This window comes from Balaenoptera physalus (genome assembly GCF_965194825.1).
Source record: "Balaenoptera physalus genome assembly, chromosome: 13".
In the NCBI taxonomy this organism is placed as follows: Eukaryota; Metazoa; Chordata; class Mammalia; order Artiodactyla; family Balaenopteridae; genus Balaenoptera; species Balaenoptera physalus.
Window position 1 is genome coordinate 102,443,013 of NC_138892.1, and position 8,958 is coordinate 102,451,970.

General features: G+C 49.9%; 1 long non-coding RNA gene across 2 annotated transcripts; it reads right to left on the reverse strand.

The window, feature by feature from the left end:
- Positions 1 to 6,432: 6,432 nt before the first annotated feature.
- LOC309641522 lies at positions 6,433 to 8,750 on the reverse strand. Of its 2 annotated transcripts, none has more exons than XR_014252660.1 (2): positions 8,642 to 8,750; positions 6,433 to 7,608 (listed from the first exon to the last, which is right to left on the reverse strand). It is a non-coding gene; the product is annotated as an uncharacterized lncRNA (long non-coding RNA). The 2 variants fall into 2 exon arrangements; XR_014252661.1 differs by having other exon boundaries at positions 8,054 to 8,750.
- Positions 8,751 to 8,958: the final 208 nt, after the last annotated feature.

Here is an 8,958-nt window from a genome sequence, read left to right on the forward strand (position 1 = left end):
GGGCTCTGTTCACACATCCTAACCCTGGTTGGTCTGACTGGCTGGACAGGCTCCTGGGGGAAGAGTGGGAAGTCCAGGTCAGGGGCGTGCCCCTGGTGGGGGGCGGATCACAAAAGGGCGAATCAGCCTGCCTGAGCTGTAGACATCTCTCTCCTCTCCTGGTGCGGGCCTAGGACCCGCGTTCTGCCAGTGAACATCCGAGGCTGCCTGGGGAGGGAGGAAGTGTCAGACTGGCATGCACTGCTCAGGTCAAGGAAATGGGGTCTGGGACTGGACACGCCACTGAGCTCTTAAATGCAAAGATCTGTGTGTGCACCTTAGATCCCTTTTTCTATTTTTTAACAAAATTTTTAAAATTGAAATTTAGTTGATTTACGATGTTGTATAGGTTTCAGGTGTACAGCAAGGTTATTCAGTTATATATATAACTGAACATATATTCAGTTATATGAAATATGAAACATACATATTTTCAGATTCTATTCCATTCTAGTTTATTATAAGATATTGAATACTATTCCCTGTGTTAGACAGTAAATCCTTGTTGCCTATCTATTTTATATATAGTAGTGTGTATCTGTTAATCTCATACTCCTAATTTATTCTTCCCCCATCTCTTTCCCCTTTGGTAACCATAAGTTTGTTTTCTATGTCTGTGAGTCTGTTTCTGTTTCGTATATAGATTCATTTGTATTATTTTTTAGATTTCCACATACAAGTGATATCGTATAATATTTGTCTTCCTCTGACTTACTTCACTTAGTATGACATTCTCTTGGTCCACCCATGTTGCTGCAAATGGCAACATTTCATTCTTTTTAATGGCTGAGTAATATTCTATTATATATATATATCACATTCTTCTTAAACCAATTGTCTGTGGCTGACATTTGGGTTGTTTCTATGTCTTGGCTGTTGTAAATAGTGCTGCTATGAGCATTAGAGTTGCACATATTTTTTTGAATTAGAGTTTTCGTCTTTTCTGGATCTATACCCAGGAGAGAGATTGCCAGATCATATGGTAGCTCTAGTTTTAGTTTTTTTAAGGAAACTCCATACTGTTTTCCATAGTGGCTGCACCAATTTACATTCCCACCAACAGTGTAAGAGGGTTCCCTTTTCTCCACATCCTCTCCAGCATTTATCATTTGTAGACTTTTAAAAAATTAAAAAATTAATTAATTAATTTTTTGGCTGTGTTGGGTCTTTGTTGCTGCGCACGGGCTTTCTCTAGTTGAGGCGAGCGGGGGCTACTCTTCGTTGCAGTGCGCGGACTTCTCATTGCAGTGGCTTCTCTTTGTTGTGGAGCATGGGCTCTAGGCGCTCGGGCTTCAGTAGTTGTGGCAGGCAGGCTCAGTAGTTGTGGCTCACAGGCTTAGTTGCTCCGTGGCATGTGGGATCTTCCCGAACCAGGGATCGAGCCCGTGTCCCCTGCACTGGCAGGCGGATTCTTAACCACTGAGCCACCAGGGAAGTCCCATTATTTGTAGACTTTTTGATGATGGACGACTGGTGTGAGGTGGTACCTTATAGTGGTTTTGATTTGCCTTTCTCTAATAACTAGCGATGTTGAGCATCTTTTCATGGGCCTGTTGGCCAACTGTATGTCTTTTTTGGAAAAAAAGTCTATTTAGGTCTCTTTTTTAATTATCATTATGGAAATCATGCATAATTTATACATATGCAAAAGAGGAGACAATAGTACTGTGAACTCCCAGCCTCAACTCAGGCGGGTCTTATTTCTCCCATAGAACCCTCTCCTACTCTTCTAATCTTCTCTTAATTATTTTGAAGCAAATCCCAGACATATATCATTTCATTTGAAAATATTTTAAGATTTTACTCAAAAACAGGGACTCTTTTTCTTTTAATTGAAGTATAACCTATAAATAACGAAATGCATAAATTACACTAATCCTATGTGTACAGATCAATGAATTTTCACTTTTGTGTATTCCTGTGTATCTCCCAGAATACTTCCAGCACCCCAAAATGTTCCTGCATGCCCTTTCCAGGCAAAGCTCCCTGCTTCACAGGTAAGCACCATCTCAGATCCTTTTAGCTCCAGCAGGCTGAAGTATATTCTTTCTGCTGCCAGCATGAGCTGTCACTTCAGCTTTCAAGGACTCTCTGGGTCCTATGGAAAGAGTCCTAAGATCTGGACTTTAATCTTGGCCCCATCACTTCACCTCTCTGGGCCTCTTTTTTTGTGCCAAATCAACTGCTGCTTTGCTTGCAGATCTGATCTGTTCTCCACCCTTCCCCTGCTCTGTTCTGTTCACTATTGGGAACTACATTTCCCAAAGTGCTTCCCTGTAGGCTCAGCCAATAGGAAGACAGGTGGGTGGAGGACAATTTGGTGGGAAGAGGGAAGAAGCCAGGCGGTTTCTATGCTTCTCTGCTTTCTGACACGGCATGCAGCTGGTTGTGTTGCTTCCTTCCATCCTTCCACTATCCCATCCCCTGCCAGGCAGCCCCCACTATTTAGTTTCTGCCAAATAGCTCTGGAGGCTTCTGGGTCTGTAAGGCTGCGTTATAAGTTTGCCTTTCCAGCCCTAGAGATGTAGCTGCTTCCTGCTTTGCTATTTTCTGGGTTGCCTTGCTGTCCCCCACTGGCTTCTCAGCATTTCCATCAACCATGTACCAATTCTCCGTGTTAAACTTCTTCCATTTGGAAGACTTAGAGTGTTTCCTCTTTCTGGACCCTGATGGACAAATCTCATCCTTAAATGGTTATCATGCCTGCCCAGCCTTCTCCGGGAGGATGAGGGGAGCCTCACGAGTCCATGAACTCCTCATGGGCAGACGTTGTCTCTGCTTCTTCCCTTTCGTGTTCTTCATCGGCTTCCTTGAGGTTTTGCTGATTTCCATGGGGCAACACCAGACCCCGACTGAGTGCCCCATAGACCCCCAGAGTGTGTGGGAGTGAGGCTCTTCTCCAGGCCCTCTCCAGAGGGGGTTGCTGGGAGATCCTTCTTCCCAGAGGCCCATGAGGGATCCAAAATCCATGGGATTGGATTCTTTTTTTTTTTTGGTTTTTATTAGAGTATAGTTGATACACAATGTTGTGTTAGTTTCTGCTGTACAGCAACGTGAATCAGTTATACATATACATATATCCACTCTTTTTTAGATTCTTTTCCCATATCGGTCATTACAGAGTATTGAGTAGAGTTCCCTGTGCTATCCAGTAGGTCCTTATTAGGTAGCTATTTTATATATAGTAGTGTGTGTATGTCAGTCCCAATCTCCCAATTTATCTCTCCCCCTCCTTTCCCCCTGTGGATTCTTCTAAATACTCTTCTTTCTCCCCTCTTCCCCGTACTGCTCTCAGCCAACTGCTGTCCTTGAACAGGGTCTGGTACACACTGAGAAATGTGTAATTGATGAGGGTCGTCCTTCTCCAGAATATTTTCACTGGGGACAATCCCTCAGCCCAGTCGTCCTCAACTGCGGTGATTTTGCCCCCTTGAAGACATTTGGCAATATTTGGAGGAGTTTTTGATTGTCACAATTCAGGGGGTACTATTGGTCGGTAGAGGCCAGGGATGCTGTTAAATATCGTACAGTGCACAGGACATGGCCACAATGAAGAATTATCCAAGTGTCAATAGTGCCAAGGTTGAGAAATTCAGCCTTAATCCAAAGGAATAAACTTCAAATGGTGAACTTCTAGGCATCGTGCCAGGTGACTGGACTAAGAGTGGCAGGGAGGGATTTTCTGGAACATCATTTTAGATTAAAGAGAAATTCATGGGCTTCCCAGGTGGTGCAGTGGTTGGGAGTCCGCCTGCCAATGCAGGGGACACGGGTTCGTGCCCCGGTCCGGGAAGATCCCACATGCCGCGGAGCGGCTAGGCCCGTGCGCCACAACTACTGAGCCTGCGCGTCTGGAGCCTGTGCTCCGCAACAAGAGAGGCCGCGACAGTGAGAGGCCCGCGCACCGTGATGAAGAGTGGCCCCCGCTCGCCGCAACTGGAGAAAGCCCTTGCACAGGGGCGAAGACCCAACACAGCCATAAATAAATAAATAAATAAATAAATTTATTAAAAAAAAAAAAAGAGAGAGAAATTCATACTACATAAGCGCAGGTAAAAGGACACTGTTTTCCACAGTGGGCAGCCCAGTGTGGAGAGGCTAATTAGCTCTAAGCAGTAAGAATAAAAAGTTACAATTACTTGAGTGACTCCTTTTTACCCTAGAAAGGATAGAGACTGAAATGAAAAGGTGAAGGAAATTTAGATAAATTAACAAACCACAAATTAATGGGTACTCAGAGGAAATTAGGATGTTGGATGTTTTGAGGATATCTTCATTTACTTTTTAATTTTTAAAAAATTCATGGGACTTCCCTGGTGGTGCAGTGGTTCAGAATCCGCCTGCCAATGCAGGGGACATGGATTCGAGCCCTGGTCCGGGAAGATCCCACATGCCGCGGAGCAACTAAGCCCGTGCGCCACAACTACTGAGCCTGTGCTCTGGAGCCCGTGAGCCACAACTACTGAAGCCCGCGGGCCTAGAGCCTGTGCTCCACGACAAGAGAAGCCACCGCAATGAGAAGTCCACACACCGCAAGGAAGAGTAGCCCCTGCTCGCCACAACTAGAGAAAGCCTGAGCGCAGCAGTGAAGACCCAACGCAGCCAAAAATCAGTTCTGTATTTCTCTACTTATAATGGTGACTTACGACTCCTATTTCTAGATAATGAAACAAATCTTTTTGTCCTGCCCAAGTGACTCCAAATTTACTCCTTTTTTACTAGCTTAATTGCTTTATCCTATGCATTTGGAGGTAAACTTCAAAATGGGTAAGAGCAATCTTTAGAATTTAATTTGTATCTATGTTATACCTAGTATAGTGCTTCAGACAATAAACTGATTAAAATTGTTAACGGAAAAAAAAAATGTACTCAAGTATAGTTGATTTACAATGTTGTGTTAGTTTCTGCTGTACAGCAAAGATTCAGTTATACACATATATACATTCTTTTCCATTATGGTTTTATCACAGGATATCGAATATAGTTCCCTGTGCTCTATAGTAGGACTTTGTTGTTTATCCATCCTATGTATACCAGTTTGCATCTGCTAATCCCAAGCTTCCAATCCATCCCTCCCCCACCATCACCGCTTGGAAACCACAAGTCTGTTCTCTATGTCTGTGAGTCTCTTTTGTAGATAAGTTCGTTTGTGTCAAATTTTAGATTTGAGGATACTTTCTCATAGCACATCACTCTCTGTCAAAGATATACCTTGAGTCTTACCCAAGATGCTAATTCTGCTGTCTCCTGCGGGGGGGGGGGGGAGTCAACAAAGAGGGGCCACTAGACCCTGGGGCCACCGGCAATAAACCTAGTGCCTGTCTTCAGAGAACTCATAATAGGATCCGTGCATACGGAAACACACACGCACACACACGCATGCACACACGCACACACGCACGCACACACGCACACACGCACGCACGCACACACCGAGATAAGCGTGTACAGCAGTGCGTGTTGGAGCGTGGGGGAGAAAGCGATCACTTCCACCATCTCCTGTCCCCGGGGAGCAAGAGGCAGGGAGACCCCCCCCGAACTCACAACCCTCATTCCACTGCAGACCCTCTAGTCTCCCCTCTCTCCCTGCAGCCTTTGCACAGTTTATGGCCAAACCACAGGGTTAGAGGATGGTCGGTCCTGGGAGGGGGAAGGAAGGGCTGGGGCTCTGCGAGAGGCTGGGGGAGCTTCAAGACAAGACCTACAAGGCCCTGATGCCCCCCAGAACAGGCCTCCACGTCTCTGGAAGTCAGGGAGCATCACTGAGCTTGGAAAGGGGAAGCTCAGCTCTCCATCTGGCCCCACCCCCAACTCCCAGGGTGATGTGGGCAAGTCACTTTGCTTCTGGGCCCTCAGTTCCCTGATGCATTAAGCAAGGGGCTAGATGCAGAGCCAGCTGGAAAGGGCTTTGGTGACCATCTGGGCTGCCTTACAACCCCACCCCCTCCTTTTCATTGAGAGCCCGGTGGCCCAGAGTGGTAAAGTGTCATTTTGTGTTTTTTTTACATTCTTTTTTTTTTTTTTAATGTTCTTTTCCACTGTGGTTTTTCGCAGGAGAAACTATCATTTTCTAAGGCACATAGTTTAAAAGCCAACATGGAAGTCATAGAATAATGCCTAGACCATGGTCCCATTTATGGAAAAAAACTATATATCTTGTTTTTAAAAAATACATGTAAGTCTATAAAAGCACCCAAAAAAGATACAGATGGACACAAATGACAGTGGCTCTCCTGGGCCAAGGGGTGGGAAAGGAATGGGACAGAGGGAGGCTTTTATTGTCCTGTAAACCTCCGTGTTGTTGGAAAATTGTGTTGTGAAAAAAAAACATGTTCAGGTATTTTTTTCTGCACCTTAAAAGATAATATTTAAAACAGAGCCATGACACAAGTGCAGGTCTCAGATTTCTGTTTTTTTCACAACAACAAGCTTGCTCTGGCCCGATCCAGATCTGGAATGTTGCTGTCTCTAAGCTACTGCACCCTGGCAGGTGCTACAGGGACACTGCGCTTGCTCTACGGCTCAGCCCAGGCCAGGCCTCTCCATCCTGCTCACCCAGCCCTTGAGAGGAAAACGAAAACTATTTGCTGTGAGGCCTTGGGCCAGTGGTTGGATTTCAGGCACCAGCCGGCAAATAGAAAAGGCAGGGATGTGCCTCTCTGAACCTCTGAGATGGGACGAGCAGGGTGCTGCGTACCCCACCTGTAGGTAGGACGTCCCTTGGGAAGGCGGGGACGGTAGAGAGAGCTTCTCACGGGGCCTGGGAGATAATCCAGGACCCTGATGGCTGGTCAATCCACGGACTCTCTGTGGGAGTGTGTGAACCTTCCTGGTGAACTTCAAAACCAGGTGCAGGGGAGCCCCAGTTCCCCAAGAGTCTGTGGCTGGTCTCTCTTGGGGTGTGTGGCAAAAGCCCTAAGCAGACACCCCCCTGCCGAAGGAGAATTCGGCTCTTGTTCTTCACTCTACTGCTGTTTGGTTTTGTGTCCACAGAAAACTGGCTTATCTTTGCGGAGGGCAGTTTCTTCATCTGGAAAATAAAGAAAAAGCCAGCCTTTCCCTTCCGAGGGGAGTTGTCCCCTATACGTGTCAGGGAAGCAATGGGGCGCGTTTGGAATCCTGGTCGACAGCAGCTCTCACTTTAAGAGGCCACAGGAGACGGGCGCAGACAGGGCTGTACCCTGAGCCCGCTTGTTCTGCAAGACCCAGCAGAGATGCCGTCTTCTCCGGGAAGCCTTCCCGAGCCCCCTGGGTGAGTGCTTCTCCCTCCCTCCCCGCCGCCAGGCTCGCTCGGCACTTGGCCTCCGCAGCTGTCACTAGGATCCTTGTCTTATGCCGTCGGGGCCTGTCCTCTCCCACCCAGCTACATCAGTGCTCAGGCTGGGTCCCGGGGCAGGCGGGAGAAGCCAGTGGACGCCTCCTGCAGGGACACAGCGGCAGACCTCTCACCTGACTGTGTGGTTTGGTCTCTGTGCCTCCTGGGCCCTCTTTTTTGGGCCTCATTCTCTGATGCCTTCCCTCTTCACCTGGCGCTTCACTATTCTCTTGCTCGGTTGCTTGGGGCAGAGGCTTTGGAGTAAAAACACAGCCCCACATTGAGCTTTTCCTTCCTTCCAGGGCTGGTGCGGCCTTGGGCCAGGCCCAGCCTCTTCCTCCGCATCTCCCTGCACGGCCCACATCCCTCCCTGTCTGCTCGGTGCCCCCTGTCCCTGAGCTCCCTGGGCTCCGGGGTTCTGCCCAAGTGCCCTGCCTGGCCCCTTCTCCGAGCACACATTCCTGCAACCCCGTGACCACAACTGGGGACATTACACATTCCTGGCCTGGCAGCCAGTGATGTAAAAAAGAACAGAACGTCCCAGGGCCCCGCCCAGCCCCCAGCTCCACCTGGGCCCCTCCCTGGGCTGGACAAGGTAGGGTTGCTGGTGAGGAGTTATGAGGGAAGAGGCTGGACCAGCTCGGACAGGGAGAAAGGAGCTCTGTGCCCGGTGCCAGGTGGGGCCGGAGGTGCTCCCACCTTAGTGAGCAGGGAGGGAGGTTGCAGACACCCCTTCTCCTTCCTCTCCAAGGCCTGGGGGTGAGGCTGACCCAGGGGTGCCTCTGGAGGGACTCCCCAAGGAGGGGCCCTGGCTCCTGGAAGCCCACGCGGGGGGGCCCTCCTGCTCTCCTTCAGGGGAGGGGCTCCTTTGGGGGCTGGCTCCCTCCTCCTCACCCCCCTTCTCTGCCTCTCCTCTGTCCCTCCCTCCCAGTCCCTCACCCTCTCCTGGTCCATCCGCCTCCCTGCTCCTGCCTTCCCTGTTCTCCTGGTCGCCCCGCCTTCGTCTCACTCGTCCTGACTTGCCCTCTTTCCCATGCTTTGCCCTCCCGGCTTTGTGTTCAGGATCCCTCTCCTGGTTCGAGACCCTTGACCCTCCCCTGCCATTCTGTCTCCTGGTCTCCCTGCCTGCCAGCTCCCCGCCACTCCGAGGCCCCGACTCTTCTCCCACCACCTCTCGCCTTCCCTGTCCCCGTGCTCCCTCCCGGTCACCTGCCCTCAGGCGCCCTCCTCCCGCTGGAGAGCTCTCAGCTCCGGCTCCTCCTCTGCCCCTCCCCCTGCCCGGCTCACCTTTAATTGAGATGCTAATGAGGCTTCTGTCGCTTCCATCCCTGGCGGGCGGGCGGGCTCCCAGGGCCGGGCTGCTGCACCTGTCAGGTGAGGGGGAGGAGAGGCCGGGCTGCCAGATCCAACTGGAAAGGAAGCAGTCCCAGTCCAGCCACAGCCTGGGAGTGGGGAGCAGGAGGCAGCCCAGGCCTCTTGGAGCCCTGCAGTCCCCGGGGCCGAGAGGCAGTCAGGCCACGGCCCGAGGTCAGGGCCAGAGACCGGAGGGAGGGGAGGAAAAGGAAGAGGGGCAGGACCAGAGAGGCTGGTGCCCGGAGAGGAGA